Genomic DNA, 15,199 nt, shown 5'->3' on the forward strand with positions numbered 1-15,199 from the left:
ATTTAGAACAAATTACATGTACATCCGGCTGAAGCAGAGAACTTGTTTTTTCTGATCACAGCCAATGTACTCTCCTAGTTTACTGTAACTTCCAACAACTGTTCTGGTGTACATTTTCACTCACAAGTCCCACACAACAGATCTATTCATCTCAGTTTTATTGATTGAAGAACCAAGACTTTTTATGACTGCACCTTAGGCATACCTTTTGGTTCTTGAATAAAATTTCTCTCTTTGTGGCCCACTGAAGGGGTTTTCCCCTAAAAAAAAATGTTTTTCATTAAAAAAAATGAGAAGCACTACCTCTTCCTTTAGAACTCTTTAGTTTGTTTACTGCTCTTGTTACTCAACCTACTCAGTCCACAAAAACTTTTCAAGAATTTGTCCCTTTCCTACCATCGCTAACTATAGGCTGGTTTAGCTCGGTATTTCCAACTCTTGTTACCGTTCCAAAAATTATTATAAACGTTTAGAATCTGAAAAACTCAATTATATACTGATTACGCTGACCAGCTTACCTCTGAGTTCCACGGAGGGGTTGAAGTAAGGTGTGTAAGAAGGGGGCTATTCAACATGTCAGGGCAAGCTTCTCATTCGCAGGGTTATGGGGGGGGGGTACGGATATTTTGGGAGTGGGAAAAGCAAAGGAGGAGGAGAGCAGATAAGCTCTTCTTTCTTAGATTTCAGGGTGAAATGAATGCACCTGACGCCCACGTAGCAGAAGGGCTCCGCCAGGTGAGCGAGCCCGGGCGGGACAGAAAGAATGGAACTCTGGGCCACTAGGGAGACTCCGCCCAGTGTAAGCGCTCGCGCGCTCCCGTGAGGGCGTGCACGCGTACGCCGTCTTGTCTCGCGCAGGGTCGAGCCTGTCAGGCGGGAAATCTCGCGAGATTGGAGACGGGGATGACTGTCGGGAGGAGGGGAGTGGTGTCTGGGAAGGGGGGGGAATCTGGGCAGCGGCCGGGCTCTGTGGCTTCAGGGCTCGGAGAGAGAGAGGGAGGGTGGCAAAGAGAGTGAGTCGGTGCCGCCGCCTGCCTAAGGAGAGAGGAGGGGTCCTGCTTGCCTGCGCCCTTCGCGGGCCGAGAGCGCGAGGCACCCGCGAACCTCTGAGGCCTCCAGCCCCTGGGGACCCCGCCCCGCCGGCCGGCCGGCCCGGGGCCTCTCTTCCCTTTGTGAGCGCCCCCTTCCCAGGGGTGGTGGTGGCTGAGGGCTGTGCGTGGGCCCGCCCGCCGAGGGGCGGCGGCGGGGGACCGAGAGGGCCTCGGCTGTGTGAGGACGGGAGGCGGCCGAGGCCCGGGCCGGTTCCCCGAGGCGGCGGCGGCGGCTCCCGGCACTTCCCCGCGCCATCTTAGCTGAGTCCAAGCGCTGAGGGCGCCTCCTCGACCCCGGTCGTCCCTTCGCCCCCCCCCCAACCCGCCGCCCCTTGTCGCAGAGCTTGGGCTGGGCGGCTTGCTGGGGCTCCGGGGGGGGGGGCGGCGGTCTGTCGCCTGGCCCCCTCCTCCTCCTCACTCCTCGCCCTCCAGTGTAGCGGCTACTCAAGCGCTGCAGGGGGCTGCAGCTGCCTACTCCGCCCCAGACCTGTCGGCGAAAGGGTAAGGGCACCTCTGCCTTGGGAAAGGGAGACATGGAGGGGGCGGGGAAATTCGGCCCACTTTGGCCGCTGCGCGGAAGAAGGGCTGTGGGGGTGGGGTGGGGGAGGGAGACAAGGAGGGTCTGTGATTCTGTGGGTGGGGTGAAGAAGCTGGTGAGCTGGGCGCCCTCCCGTTTTGAGGGGCAAGAGCAATTACATTCCTCTTTCCTGAGGGTTACCGGAAGGGGTGGTAGAAGAGGATGTCTCGAGGAAGGTGTGGCCCTCCTAGGGAGACTGGGTTGATGTGCACCTCGATTTAAAGGCGCGAGGTCCCTTTCCTTTCTGATTCCTCTGCTCCTCCCTCTCCTCCTTTGTAGTGTCTGTGAATTCTTGGGAAGGGAGACTGCTCTGGGTAGTCTACTGGGTGGATTCCCACCCTCCCTCCCCGCTCGGGAAATCTATACCCCTCTTCTCTAGGGGTGATGGAAGCGTTTCTCTCCCCCTACCCTTCCCCATCCTTTAGTCTACTGCAGTGCTGCAGAAGTCCAAGGCAGTTTCTTCATACACAGGCCTGTGTAGACACTGAAGGGAGGGGGAGCAAGAGAGGGAAGTAATGGCGCTTTCCTTAGAAAGGTTACCCCTTTTCCTTTGGTTTTAAATCGATAACTGTACTGGTTTAATACTCTTCCCCTGAGATCTGTCCCTGGGAAGTATGTCTGTTACTGTTGGTGGGATACGGCCTCTCAAGAGAGACCCTGCCATGTTAGAACAGTTTTGATGTCTCTTTTAAAAACAGTGGGTTGACTTTTTTTGTGTGTGAGCATATTGGGTTTTCATTAGGATTAAAATAAAATAATTTTGTACTCCCTCATTTCCCTCTTTTTTTTTTCTTCCTATGACTTTTGTAGTTCTTGAAGAATTATTAAAGATTATTGTATACAGACAGGCTGTCTGATGGACATTCCTTCTCCCTGAGCTGTGAATTTTTAGGGTTAATACTATTTTGTATACATTGAAATCGGAATTTTCCAAAAATGATTAGGTTACAAATCTTTCTGTTGCAAATGCCTTGTTTCTTAATGTAATAAAAATTAATAAAGGTTAATTTGCCTAATGATACTGTGATAGGATCTATATTCTGTAGTCAGTAAGTCGTTTTTCCACTTCTTTTGCTTCATGTCATATTTATTTAAAACAAATTATCTTATCTGGTTTACAGTAGTACTTGTTGGTTTTGTTTAGTAGAGTAGAAATAAATTTTAAAAAAATTAACATTCTGGAAGTGTGTTGCCAAGTTCTTGTGACCAAAGAGTAGTCTTGAGATCTGCAGTTGATACTTTTTTCTTTTAAGTATTTAGAGTTACTGATGAAATGATTTCAAAATGTTCCGTACATGAATATTCATATAATTAAATAACTTTTATACACAGTGATGAAGATGACTACAGAGATCATGTCTTGACATTTTACTAGCAAGTTGTATTTGGTGTTTAAGCTTTACTTAGCGGGTGACTTGTTTTTAAATACTTCCAAATGCCATCTGCATATTACATTGTCCATCAGAGCTTTTTTGGTGTGTTTGTTGCATTTTGAAACCTGTTTTTAAGACAGGTATTTAAAGATGTTAGTAGTAGTAGTGTTAAGCATTAATTTAGTTTCTGTCATGTTATTTCATGATTTTGATAGAGGGAGACACATTAATGGTATGTTAAATCAGTTTTTATTATTTTTCCTGAGCAAATGGAATTCTCCTTATTTTCTTTATTCTCTTTTGATTTTTATCTGAACTCATTTTAACTTAAACAGCACTTCTCATTTGAATCTTTATTTCATGGCACAAAGCTGCATGTTGTGGTGTGTGGTTTTCCCCTCTTTGGCAAATTGTGAGGTAAAGTCTAATTCCTGTGTTATGGCTTGTTGATAATTAATTCATATATACTAGCATGTATAAACCCAAGCATACTGCTCAGTAAAAAGTGACTGTTTTTGTCTTGGAAAGGTGCAGGCAGAGGGGATTTATCAATAAGGGCTACAAAAATTAAGGATGTACACTGGATATAGGTAAACTACTTGCTATATATCAACATGCTAGCACTAAGAGGTACTCTTTAGAACAACTATGAAGAAACCCTTTTCAATAGCTGGTAGGAATTCTGTTAAAGGTGGTAAAACTATGTTCATGACCAATTAGATAAATTCATTATTAAGGAAAAACTGTCTGCAGGTTATTGCAGGTGAGTTCTGATGCCACTGTCAGAAAGAGAAACTAAGAGCTGTTAGTCTGAGTTAATTGATTCCAGATTATATGGTACCTCTTGGGTTTCTAAATAGTTATCTACAAAATGGCAGTGTACATCACTTCCTGTTCTTTCACAACTGATTCTCTGAATTCCCTCTTAGTGACTTAATTTTTGGCATTCTGATATCTGATTTGTTAATTTGGTTATAATTCTCATGTTTTATAGATGGAAGAATTTCTAAGAATCAATTGGGTTTAAAGGCTTTGTATAGTCTAGGATTATCTTGACAGTAACTAAATTTCCTTCCAAATTAAAGGATAGTTTCTCAAACAGATTTAAACTGAGAGGTTTTAAAGAAATACATCAATATACAGGACCAAAAGTATGAGTGAACTGAATAGAAAATAATTATTGTATTTTCTGTAATATATATTTTGGGAGAACTGTAGATGTGGCAGTTAACTGACCATGTTAATATAACACAAGTTTTCTTTATATAAAGGTATATACATGATATTTGGTCCCATGCTATGATGCCATCCCACTAGTAAGAAAGAAACTGATTACCTACAGAATACTAGGACTGAATACTCTTTAACTAACCATAAAAAGTGTAATTTATTTTAAGAATTTGCTGGTACTTAGTAGATATGAATACTTAGTAAATCCAGAAATTATCTAGGGGGCCAACTGTTGGCATTGAGATTAGATTTGAGATTAATCTGTTATTCGAATTACCTGGAAATAAATTCTGTGTTTTTCATTTGACCGCTCTGTATATTAAAATCATTTTATTTCTCCTCTGTGTATCTTTTTGGTTATCAGTAGTCTGTTGTAATAATTGTACTCATACTGATTTAACCTTTTAGAAATTAGGAGCTTTTTTGTATGTATAAGTTAAGGGCTGCTGTTCAGTTCAGGATCATATATGAATGCATCTCTTCTAAAAAGTGTCAATTCTGTAGTTAAGTCTTGCATAAAATTGAGATTGTTCCATTAAACAGAGTGCCAGCGTATGTTCGTCTGCCTTTAGGTTTCTGTACTTGTTCATGGCTGTATTATTTTTTTATATTCTTCAAGATTTCAGATTCTAAAAATGTAAGTGTAAAAGATACAAACCTCTATTCATTCCATTATATTGGATTAAAATATTTTAATTTTAATGATAAAAATTGATATTTAATATCATTGAAGTGTTTCATACCTTCTTAAAAAATGCACATGAATTTAAATGTTGTGTGGAGGGGCTAGAAACAATTACTTTCAATTGGAATGTTCTTTCAACATTTGGTAACAATTATTTCTATATCAGTCTCTTCTGTTTGTGCTAGAAGCAGACTTTTGTTCTGAAATACAGTTTAAGGCTGCATTTTCCTACCTAGTGACAAAATTAAGCGGCCCATAAAAGGTGGAAAGGTTTTTCACAATATAAAAAATTTACATGGCATGTAAATAAAGTTAATAAAAGTACAGGTTACTAGGTACTTTGCGTAATTAATATATAGCCTGTTAAAAATGCCAGTAGCAGTGACCTTGTTATATAAGCATAACTACATTTAATTGGCCTCTAACTTATCTTTAAAGCTGAGAAGGGGCTGATTTTTCTTTTTGATAAAATTATTCAATATGATAGTGTTGTGCAGATTCAGAAGTAGATGAATTACTTCATTTAGAAAGACATGCAAAGTTTAGTTTCTGAGAAAAACATCAACAAATACTGGAATGGAACAAAATATTCGGATCTGCAGCCACCAGTAATACAACTGTCACTTAATGTATCTTAATTTTACCATTTATTAGCTGTGTAACTTCTTTATGTAACATTTTTAAGCCTCACTTTCCCTGTCTATAAAATGAAAATAATGCCTACTTTATAAGGTTGCTAGGTTTAAATGGGATAATCCTTGTTAAGTACTTAACGTATTGCTTGATACATAGTAAGCACCCAGTAAGTTGTTGGCTGTCACATATTAGCCACTTAATAAATGTTTACAAATGAAGATAATGAGTCTAATATTTAAGAATGAATTACATTCCATAATTTAGATTTGAAGTTGGATTTATACATTTGGAGCTCAACGTATATTTTTTAAAGAAATGGTTCGAATTTCTAACCAAGGGTAGCTTACAAACTTTTTTGTATCCGCAATGGACTACTATGTAGTTCTATGAAAGATTTTCTTTTTCCTTTGCTGGATGTAAAACCTGTCCTAAAGAACAAAATTTCCTTCCCCTTTGGTACTTCGTTTGTTTATTTAAGTCTTTTGGTATCATACTTCTACTTCCTGGAACTCTTTTCACCATCCCTGGCTTTGAGGGAATCCAAAGTACTCATGTTCTCCTAAGCCTTTTTTTTAGGTATGTTTTGTAGATATGTCTCATCTTGAAAGTGCTTTATATTCCACAATATATTAATTCTGCAAACGTTGTGATGATTATGTGCCAATAGGGTTTGGTCCCTGCCCTGGAGGAATTCTGTCTTCTCACTTTTTCCACTTCCTAAATAGTTTTCTCAAACTAGATATTCAGAGGAAAGCAAGGATCTTCCTGTGGTTGTCAGTTCCTCTAAGCCAGTGCTTTTCAAACTTTAGGTTGTGACCCATTAGTGACTTGTCAATTCAATTTACTGGGTCACAACACCAATTTTTTTAAATAAAAAATAATGGGGAATACTAGAGTGTGTTGTGTAAGTAAGGGTGAGCATTGTAATGGGAAACTTTTTTGGGCTTTATTTATATGTGTTCTGGGTACACAGATAAATTTTTTTGAAGTTTCTTTTTGAACTCATGCTTTTTACTTCTAACCGCATATTTCTGAAGTATGAATATGCTTGTTTTTTCTTTTTCTTTCAACAATTCTCCTTTCAGTCTCTCCTGATTCTAGTCTCTAGTCTATTTGTTAGTTATGTTGCACATATTTACCTTTCCTAGGTCTCAAAGCTTGTGGGGTACTGATAGGTCCTGGGCAGGATACCAGCAGTTTTGGGTATGATGATAACTTCTGAGGTTTTTATATTGGGGAGCATGTTATCACATGCTCTAATGCCACGTCTATGTATGTGAGGGCAATTTCTCATGAATTGCAGAATTTATTTTAAAAAAAGAAAACTTTATTTGGAACATAATAAGAAAATATCTTTTATTTTTATTTGAGTCATATGTAGATTTAATTTTAAACTATTAATTGCAATATATATTTTAATAAGGTTTATTATGTGGCTTTTTAAATGTATTAAATAAGTATATTAAGTATATTTTAAAAATTTCAGTGTGCTTTTTTTTTTTTTTTTTTTTTAAGAACAGAGTGAGGGAATGAGTCTCAGATGGTCTCTCTCAACTTATCAGGACCCATGCAGGCTTTTTTTTTTTTTTTTTTAGTGAGGGAGTATTATTATTATTATTATTATTTTAAATTAATTAATTAATTTATTTTTGGCTGTGTTGGGTCTTCGTTTCTGTGCGAGGGCTTTCTCTAGTTGTGGCAAGCGGGGGCCACTCTTCATCGAGGTGCGCTGGCCTCTCACTATCGCGGCCTCTCTTGTTGCGGAGCACAGGCTCCAGACGCACAGGCTCAGTAGTTGTGGCACACGGGCTTAGTTGCTCCGCAGCATGTGGGATCTTCCCAGACCAGGGCTCGAACCCGTGTCCCCTGCATTGGCAGGCAGATTCTCAACCACTGCGCCACCAGGGAAGCCCCATTGGTTGATGTTTTTAGTTCACTTATGGTGGTAGTTACGAGTCTCTAGTTTGTATTTTGGATTGATTTTTTCCAGTTTATTTCCACTGAAGCTGAGAAAGGTTTTAGAAAAAGTTGATGAACAGCATTACTAAACAAGGTCAAGGTTTTTCCTTTTTTACACTTGGGAATTTAGTGTCACTCAAAATTGGAAAAGCTTGTCTCTTTGCCAAAAGCATCCATATCTTTGATTGTAAAGACTAAAATTACTTATTAACCTATAATGGTACTTGCTAAGGAAACTTTACTCTTCACTGTTGCACTCTGTATAGTATGTGTTACAGTATTTAATATACTGCATTTAAGTAAGCTCATGCTGTGTAAATGGTAGGTGATGATTGTGATGTTTTTTATAGGGAACATCACATTATAGGAGTACAGTATTTCACTTGGTTTTGTTTCTTACAATTCAAGGGTTCTGAGTCCTGGGGGCACAGTATGATGTGCTCACTTTCAGATCCTTTACTTTGACATATGTGCTTGTTAGTGATGATAATTTTTCCATTACCCAGAAAAGCACAAGTAATTTGAAAATACCGTAATGAAAAGATCCTTTTATCTTTAGATACAAAATATTTTTGTGTATTATGTGTGAAAGTTCAGTTCTATGAAATAATGCCATAAAACTTAAATCAAGAGTAAAAAGATTTTAAGGAAAAGATGTGAAAATTTTCTATTTAGGAAAGAAATGTTCTGTAGTAGAGAAACTTGAATGCTAGCAACAGAAAGTATAGAATTTGGATATTTCTTTCTTTCTTTTATGTGACATTTTGATTGAACTGATTATGCATATGCATACAAATGTATGGTAAATTGGTTGGAGAGGTCCACTACTCAAGAATAGCATGGTTTTAGGGGAAAACAAAAATATTGATACACGAATTTTGTTTTTGTAATATGTATTAGATAATTTGATAAATTAGAAGAATAAGTTTCACAAGAGAGTTTATTCCTGTAGTAAATGATGTTATACCAAAATCCTAAATAATGCATTGTTACCAAATGAATTTTTTTCTTTCTCTGGTTGAATACATATGAAATAGGTGTTGTTTATTATTTAATAATCAAATAAATGATAAGGGTGGTAGGCTTTTTAAATTTTGTTTTTTGTTTTCTTTTTGCATTTAGTAGTTTCAGTATCAGAAGTGAATTAGATTTTGTGTCTTTAAGGAAGACCAAATGTGATTTTTTTGCAATTTTATTTTCAGTCAACAAGAATGAACCTATGTCGGAAGTTAAATGTTTTGAGAACCTTAGATAGGAATCAAATAAAGAACTTTCATTTTTATTTATCAGATTTGAAATGTAGATGTATTAATAATATATCATTCTCTCAAAAATTTAAGTTGGAGACTTAGTCTCCTAACATTTACAGTCTGTCTACTCTAAACAACTAAGTTTAACAAGGCATCTGGTTAATTTAAGAGCCTTGTAAATACGCATTTTCTTTCAACCTTCCTGGAGATGGCATGAAATATATTAGGGGAGGAATGGTGAAATAGATACAGTAAGCAAACATCGAAAATGCGTTTTATGATTATCTTTGAGGTGATGAATCCAGTCATTAACAATATAATGGTTCTGCTTTTGAGGTACGAAATGTTTATTAAATAATATAAAAACTGTCTAATTGTTTTTGACAATTAATATATTAAGATACACCACCATTCTGTTTTTTTCACATGAATTATATTGGATTAATATTAGGTGAAATGGTATCCCAAATTTTAGTATCTATTATTCTACTTTATCTCATTCAGGTGGCATTGTGATATGAGATTAAAACATTTTTTTTTTTTGAAAAAGTGTTCTTTGTTAAATCCTTTTGAAGCATAGTCATTAAGCTATTTGGTTTACTCATATTTGGTTTAAGCTTAATATAGAAATCAATTTCAGTTTAACACTTTGAGATACATAGGTTATAATTTATGACCTGTTGGTATGTACTATGAAAACACCAAATCAAAATAGTGATTTATGGAATTTGAATTTAAAGACTACCAGTTTAACCAGTATGCTACATAGCTTTAGTATCAAAATAAGATTCAGTAATAACACATGTACTTATCATGTATCTTTTGAGTGCTGCATTCTAGGCACTGTGCTTATCAAAATAGGTTCAGTGATGACACATCTATTTATTATACATTTTTGACTGCTATTTCCTAGATACTGTGCTGGGATACAGAAATGAGTTCGATTTAATCTCCTGTTTTTTCAGTTTAGCAGGGATGTGGACTTGCAAATAAATACATCATACAATAATGCAAAGCAAAGTTTCTCAAACATGGCAGTACTGACATTTTAGGTAGGATAATTCATTGTTGTGCGGATTTGTGCTGTGTATTATAAGGTATTTTGAAGCATCCCTGGCCTTTACCCATTAGATGCCAGAAGCACTCCCTCTCCCCAGTTGTGACAATTAAAAATGTCTCCAGACATTGCCAAAAGTCCCCTGGGGAGTAAAATCACCTCTTATTGAGACTCACTGGTGTAGTGAATACTAAGGTACAAAGAGCTGTCATCAGACAAGTGAAGTAAAGTCAAGGGATGTTTAGGTGGAATGACCCCTAAGGGAGTGCAGTTTTATATGGGCCTTGAAGAAAAGTAGGAATGGAAAGGGAATTATATACCTGAGAGCATGAAAGATCAATGTCTAAGAATGTAATAAGTAATAGTTTGTGGCTATAGGCTATTTACGTGGTTTGGGATGGAAATTCAGTAAAATGAAGCTGAAAAACTACTTTGGGGCCATATCTTTTTTAAATTTAATTTTATTTATTTTTTTATACAGCAGATCCTTATTAGTCATCAGTTTTATACACATCAGTGTGTACATGTCAATCCCAATCGCCCAGTTCATCACCCCCCCACCCCCACCCCCCCACCGCTTTCCCCCCTTGGTGTCCATACGTACGTTCTCTACATCTGTGTCTCAATTTCTGCCCTGCAAACCGGTTCATCTATACCATTTTCCTAGGTTCCACATATATGTGTTAATATACGATATTTTTCTCTTTCTGACTTATTTCACTCTGTATGACAGTCTCTAGATCCATCCACGTCTCTACAAATGACCCAATTTGGTTCTTCTTTATGGCTGAGTAATATTCCATTGTATATATGTACCACATCTTCTTTATCCATTCATCTGTCAATGGGCATTTAGGTTGCTTCCATGACCTGGCAGTTGTAAATAGTGCTGCAGTGAACATTGGGGTGCATGTGTCTTTTTGAATTATAGTTTTCTCTGGCTGTGTGCCCAAGAGTGGGATTGCTGGATCATATGGTAATTCAATTTTTAGTATTTTAAGGAACCTCCATACTGTTCTCCATAGTGACTGTATCAATTTACATTCCCACCAAAAGTGCGAGCGGTTTCCCTTTTCTCCACACCCTCTCCAGCATTTGTTGTTTGTAGATTTTCTAATGATGCCCATTCTAACTGGTGTGAGGTGATACCTCATTGTAGTTTTGATTTGCATTTCTCTAATAATTAGTGATGTTGAGCAGCTTTTCATGTGCTTCTTGGCCATCCGTATGTCGTCTTTGGAGAAATGTCTATTTAGGTCTTCTGCCCATTTTTGGATTGGGTTGTTTGTCTCTTTAATATTGAGCTGCATGAGCCGTTTATATATTTTGGAGATTAATCCTTTGTCCGTTGATTTGTTTGTAAATATTTTCTCCCATTCTGAGGGTTGTCTTTTCATCTTGTTTATGGTTTCCTTTGCTGTGCAAAAGCTTTTAAGTTTCATTAGGTCCCATTTGTTTACTTTTGTTTTTATTTCCATTACTCTAGGAGGTGGATCAAAAAAGATCTTGCTGTGATTTATGTCAAAGAGTGTTCTTCCTATGTTTTCCTCTAAGAGTTTTATAGTGTCCGGTCTTACATTTAGGTCTCTAATCCACTTTGAGTTTATTTTTGTGTATGGTGTTAGGGAGTGTTCTAATTTCATTCTTTTACATGTAGCTGTCCAGTTTTCCCAGCACCACTTATTGAAGAGGCTGTCTTTTCTCCATTGTATATCCTTGCCTCCTTTGTTATAGATTAGTTGACCATAGATGTGTGGGTTTATCTCTGGGCTTTGTGTCTTGTTCCATTGATCTATATTTCTGTTTTTGTGCCAGTACCATATTGTCTTGATTACTGTAGCTTTGTAGTATAGTCTGAAGTTAAGGAGTCTGATTCCTCCAGCTCCGTTTTTTTCCCTCAAGACCGCTTTGGCTATTTGGGGTTTTTGTGTCTCCATACAAATTTTAAGATTTTTTGTTCTATTTCTGTAAAAAATGCCATTGGTAATTTGATAGGGATTGCATTGAATCTATAGGTTGCTTTGGGTAGTATAGTCATTTTCACAGTATTGATTCTTCCAATCCAAGAACATGGTATATCTCTCCATCTGTTGGTATCATCGTTAATTATTTTCATCAGTGTCTTATAGTTTTCTGCATACAGGTCTTTTGTCTCCCTAGGTAGGTTTGTTCCTAGGTATTTTATTCTTTTTGTTGAAATGGTAAATGGGAGTGTTTCCTTAATTTCTGTTTCAGATTTTTCATCATTAGTGTATAGGAATGCAGGAGATTTCTGTGCATTAATTTTGTATCCTGCAACTTTACCAAATTCATTGATTAGCTCTAGTAGTTTTCTGGTAGCATCTTTAGGATTCTCTATGTATAGTATCATGTCATCTGCAAACAGTGGAAGTTTTACTTCTTCTTTTCCAATTTGTATTCCTTTTATTTCTTTTTCTTCTCTGATTGCCGTGGCTAGGACTTCCAAAACTATGTTGAATAATAGTGGTGAGAGTGGACATCCTTGTCTTGTTCCTGATCTTAGAGGAAATGCTTTCAGTTTTTCACCATTGAGAATGATGTTTGCTGTGGGTTTGTCGTATATGGCCTTTATTATGTTGAGGCAGGTTCCCTCTATGCCCACTTTCTGGAGAGTTTTTATCATAAATGGGTGTTGAATTTTGTCAAAAGCTTTTCCTGCATGTATTGAGATGATCATATGGTTTTTCTTCTTCAATTTGTAAATGTGGTGTATCACATTGATTGATTTGCATATATTGAAGAATCCTTGCATCTTTGGGATAAATCCCACTTGATCATGGTGTATGATCCTTTTAATGTGTTGTTGGATTCTGTTTGCTAGTATTTTGTTGAGGATTTTTGCATCTATATTCATCAGTGATATTGGTCTGTAATTTTCTTTTTTGGAGTATCTTTGTCTGGTTTTGGTATCAGGGTGATGTGGCCTCATAGAATGAGTTTGGTAGTGTTCCTCCCTCCGCAGTTTTTTGGAAGAGTTTGAGAAGGATGTGTTAGCTCTTCTCTAAATGTTTGATAGAATTCATCTGTGAAACCATCTGGTCCTGGACTTTGGTTTGTTGGAAGATTTTTTTTTAAATTAATTAATTAATTATTTATTTATTTTTGGCTGTGTTGGGTCCTCGTTTCTGTGCGAGGGCTTTCTCTAGTTGTGGCAAGCGGGGGCCACTCTTCATCGAGGTGCGCTGGCCTCTCACTATCGCGGCCTCTCTTGTTGCGGAGCACAGGCTCCAGACGCGCAGTCTCAGCAGTTGTGGCTCACAGGCCCAGCCACTCCGCGGCATGTGGGATCTTCCCAGACCAGGGCTCGAACCCGTGTCCCCTGCATCAGCAGGCAGACTCTCAACCACTGCGCCACCAGGGAAGCCCCTGTTGGAAGATTTTTAATCACAGTTTGAATTTCATTACTTGTGATTTGTCCATATTTTCTTTTTTTTCTTTTTTTTTTAAATTTATTTTATTTATTTATTTATTTTTTAAACATCTTTATTGAAGTATAATTGCTTTACATTGGTGTGTTAGTTTCTGCTTTAAAACAAAGTGAATCAGTTATACATATACATATGTTCCCATATCTCTTCCCTCTTGCATCTCCCTCCCTCCCACCCTCCCTATCCCACCCCTCTAGGTGGTCACAAAGCACCGAGCTGATCTCCCTGTGCTAGGCGGCTGCTTCCCACTAGCTATCTATTTTACATTCGGTGTGTATATATGTCCATGACACTCTCTCACCCTGTCACATCTCACCCCTCCCCCTCCCCATATCCTCAAGTCCATTCTTTAGTAGGTCTGTGTCTTCATTCCCATCTTGCCACTAGGTTCTTCATGACCTTTTTTTTTTTTTTTCCTTAGATTCCATATGTATGTGTTAGCATACTGTATTTGTTTTTCTCTTTCTGACTTACTTCACTCTGTATGACAGACTCTAACTCCATCCACCTCATTACAAATACCTCCATTTCATTTCTTTTTATGGCTGAGTAATAATTCCATTGTATATATGTGCCACATCTTCTTTATCCATTCATCCGATGATGGACACTTTGGTTGCTTCCATGTCCTGGCTATTGTAAATAGAGCTGCAAGGAACCTCCATACTGTTCTCCATAGTGGCTGTATCAATTTACATTCCCACCAACAGTGCAAGAGTGTTCCCTTTTCTCCACACCCTCTCCAGCATTTATTGTTTCTAGATTTTTTGATGATGGCCATTCTGACCGGTGGGAGATGATACCTCATTGTAGTTTTGATTTGCATTTCTCTAATGATTAAGGATGTTGAGCATTCTTTCATGTGTCTGTTGGCCATCTGATATCTTCTTTGGAGAAATGTCTATTTAGGTCTTCTGTCCATTTTTGGATTGGGTTGTTTGTTTTTTTTGTTATTGAGCTGCATGAGCTGCTTGTAAATCTTGGAGATTAATCCTTTGTCAGTTGCTTCATTTGCAAATATTTTCTCCCATTCTGAGGGTTGTCTTTTGGTCTTGTTTATGGTTTCCTTTGCTGTGCAAAAGCTTTTAAGTTTCATTAGGTCCCATTTGTTTATTTGTGTTTTTATTTCCATTTCTCTAGGAGCTGGGTCAAAAAGGATCTTGCTGTGATTTATGTCATAGAGTGATCTGCCTATGTTTTCCTCTAAGAGTTTGATAGTGTCTGGCTTTACACTTAGGTCTTTAATCCATTTTGAGTTTATTTTTGTGTATGGTGTCAGGGAGTGTTCTAATTTCATACTTTTACATGTACCTGTCCAGTTTTCCCAGCACCACTTATTGAAGAGACTGTCTTTTCTCCACTGTATATGCTTGCCTCCTTTATCAAAGATAAGGTGACCATATGTGCATGGGTTTATCTCTGGGCTTTGTGTCTTGTTCCATTGATCTATATTTCTGTTTTTGTGCCAGTACCATACTGTATTGATTACTGTAGCTTTGTAATATAGTCTGAAGTCAGGGAGCCTGATTCCTCCAGCTCCATTTTTCATTCTCAAGATTGCTTTGGCTATTCGGGGTCTTTTGTGTCTCCATACAAATTGTGAAATTTTTTGTTCTAGTTCTGTGAAAAATGCCTGTGGTAGTTTGATAGGGATTGCAATGAATCTGTAGATTGCTTTGGGTAGTAGAGTCATTTTCACAATGTTGATTCTTCCAATCCAGGAACATGGTATATCTCTCCATCTATTTGTATCATCTTTAATTTCTTTCATCAGTGTCCTATAATTTTCTGCATACAGGTCTTTTGTCTCCTTAGGTAGGTTTATTCCTAGATATTTTATTCTTTTTGTTGCAGTGGTAAATGGGAGTGTTTTCTTAATTTCACTTTCAGAT

The 15,199-nt window shown here is 37.9% G+C and overlaps 1 protein-coding gene across 4 annotated transcripts in view; it reads left to right on the plus strand.

The window, feature by feature from the left end:
- The first annotated feature begins 898 nt into the window (after nucleotides 1-898).
- The window catches only part of TAOK1 (TAO kinase 1), a 166,630-nt gene continuing 152,329 nt past the window's right edge, over nucleotides 899-15,199 (plus strand). For all 4 annotated transcript variants that reach the window (XM_082372702.1, XM_082372700.1, XM_082372699.1 and 1 more), the window contains exon 1: nucleotides 899-1,592. The gene's annotated coding sequence lies outside the window, so the exon portion shown is untranslated. The remainder of the gene's footprint in view (nucleotides 1,593-15,199) is intronic.

The sequence above is a fragment of the Balaenoptera borealis genome (assembly GCF_965194805.1).
Source record: "Balaenoptera borealis genome assembly, chromosome: 20".
NCBI classification, from domain to species: Eukaryota; Metazoa; Chordata; class Mammalia; order Artiodactyla; family Balaenopteridae; genus Balaenoptera; species Balaenoptera borealis.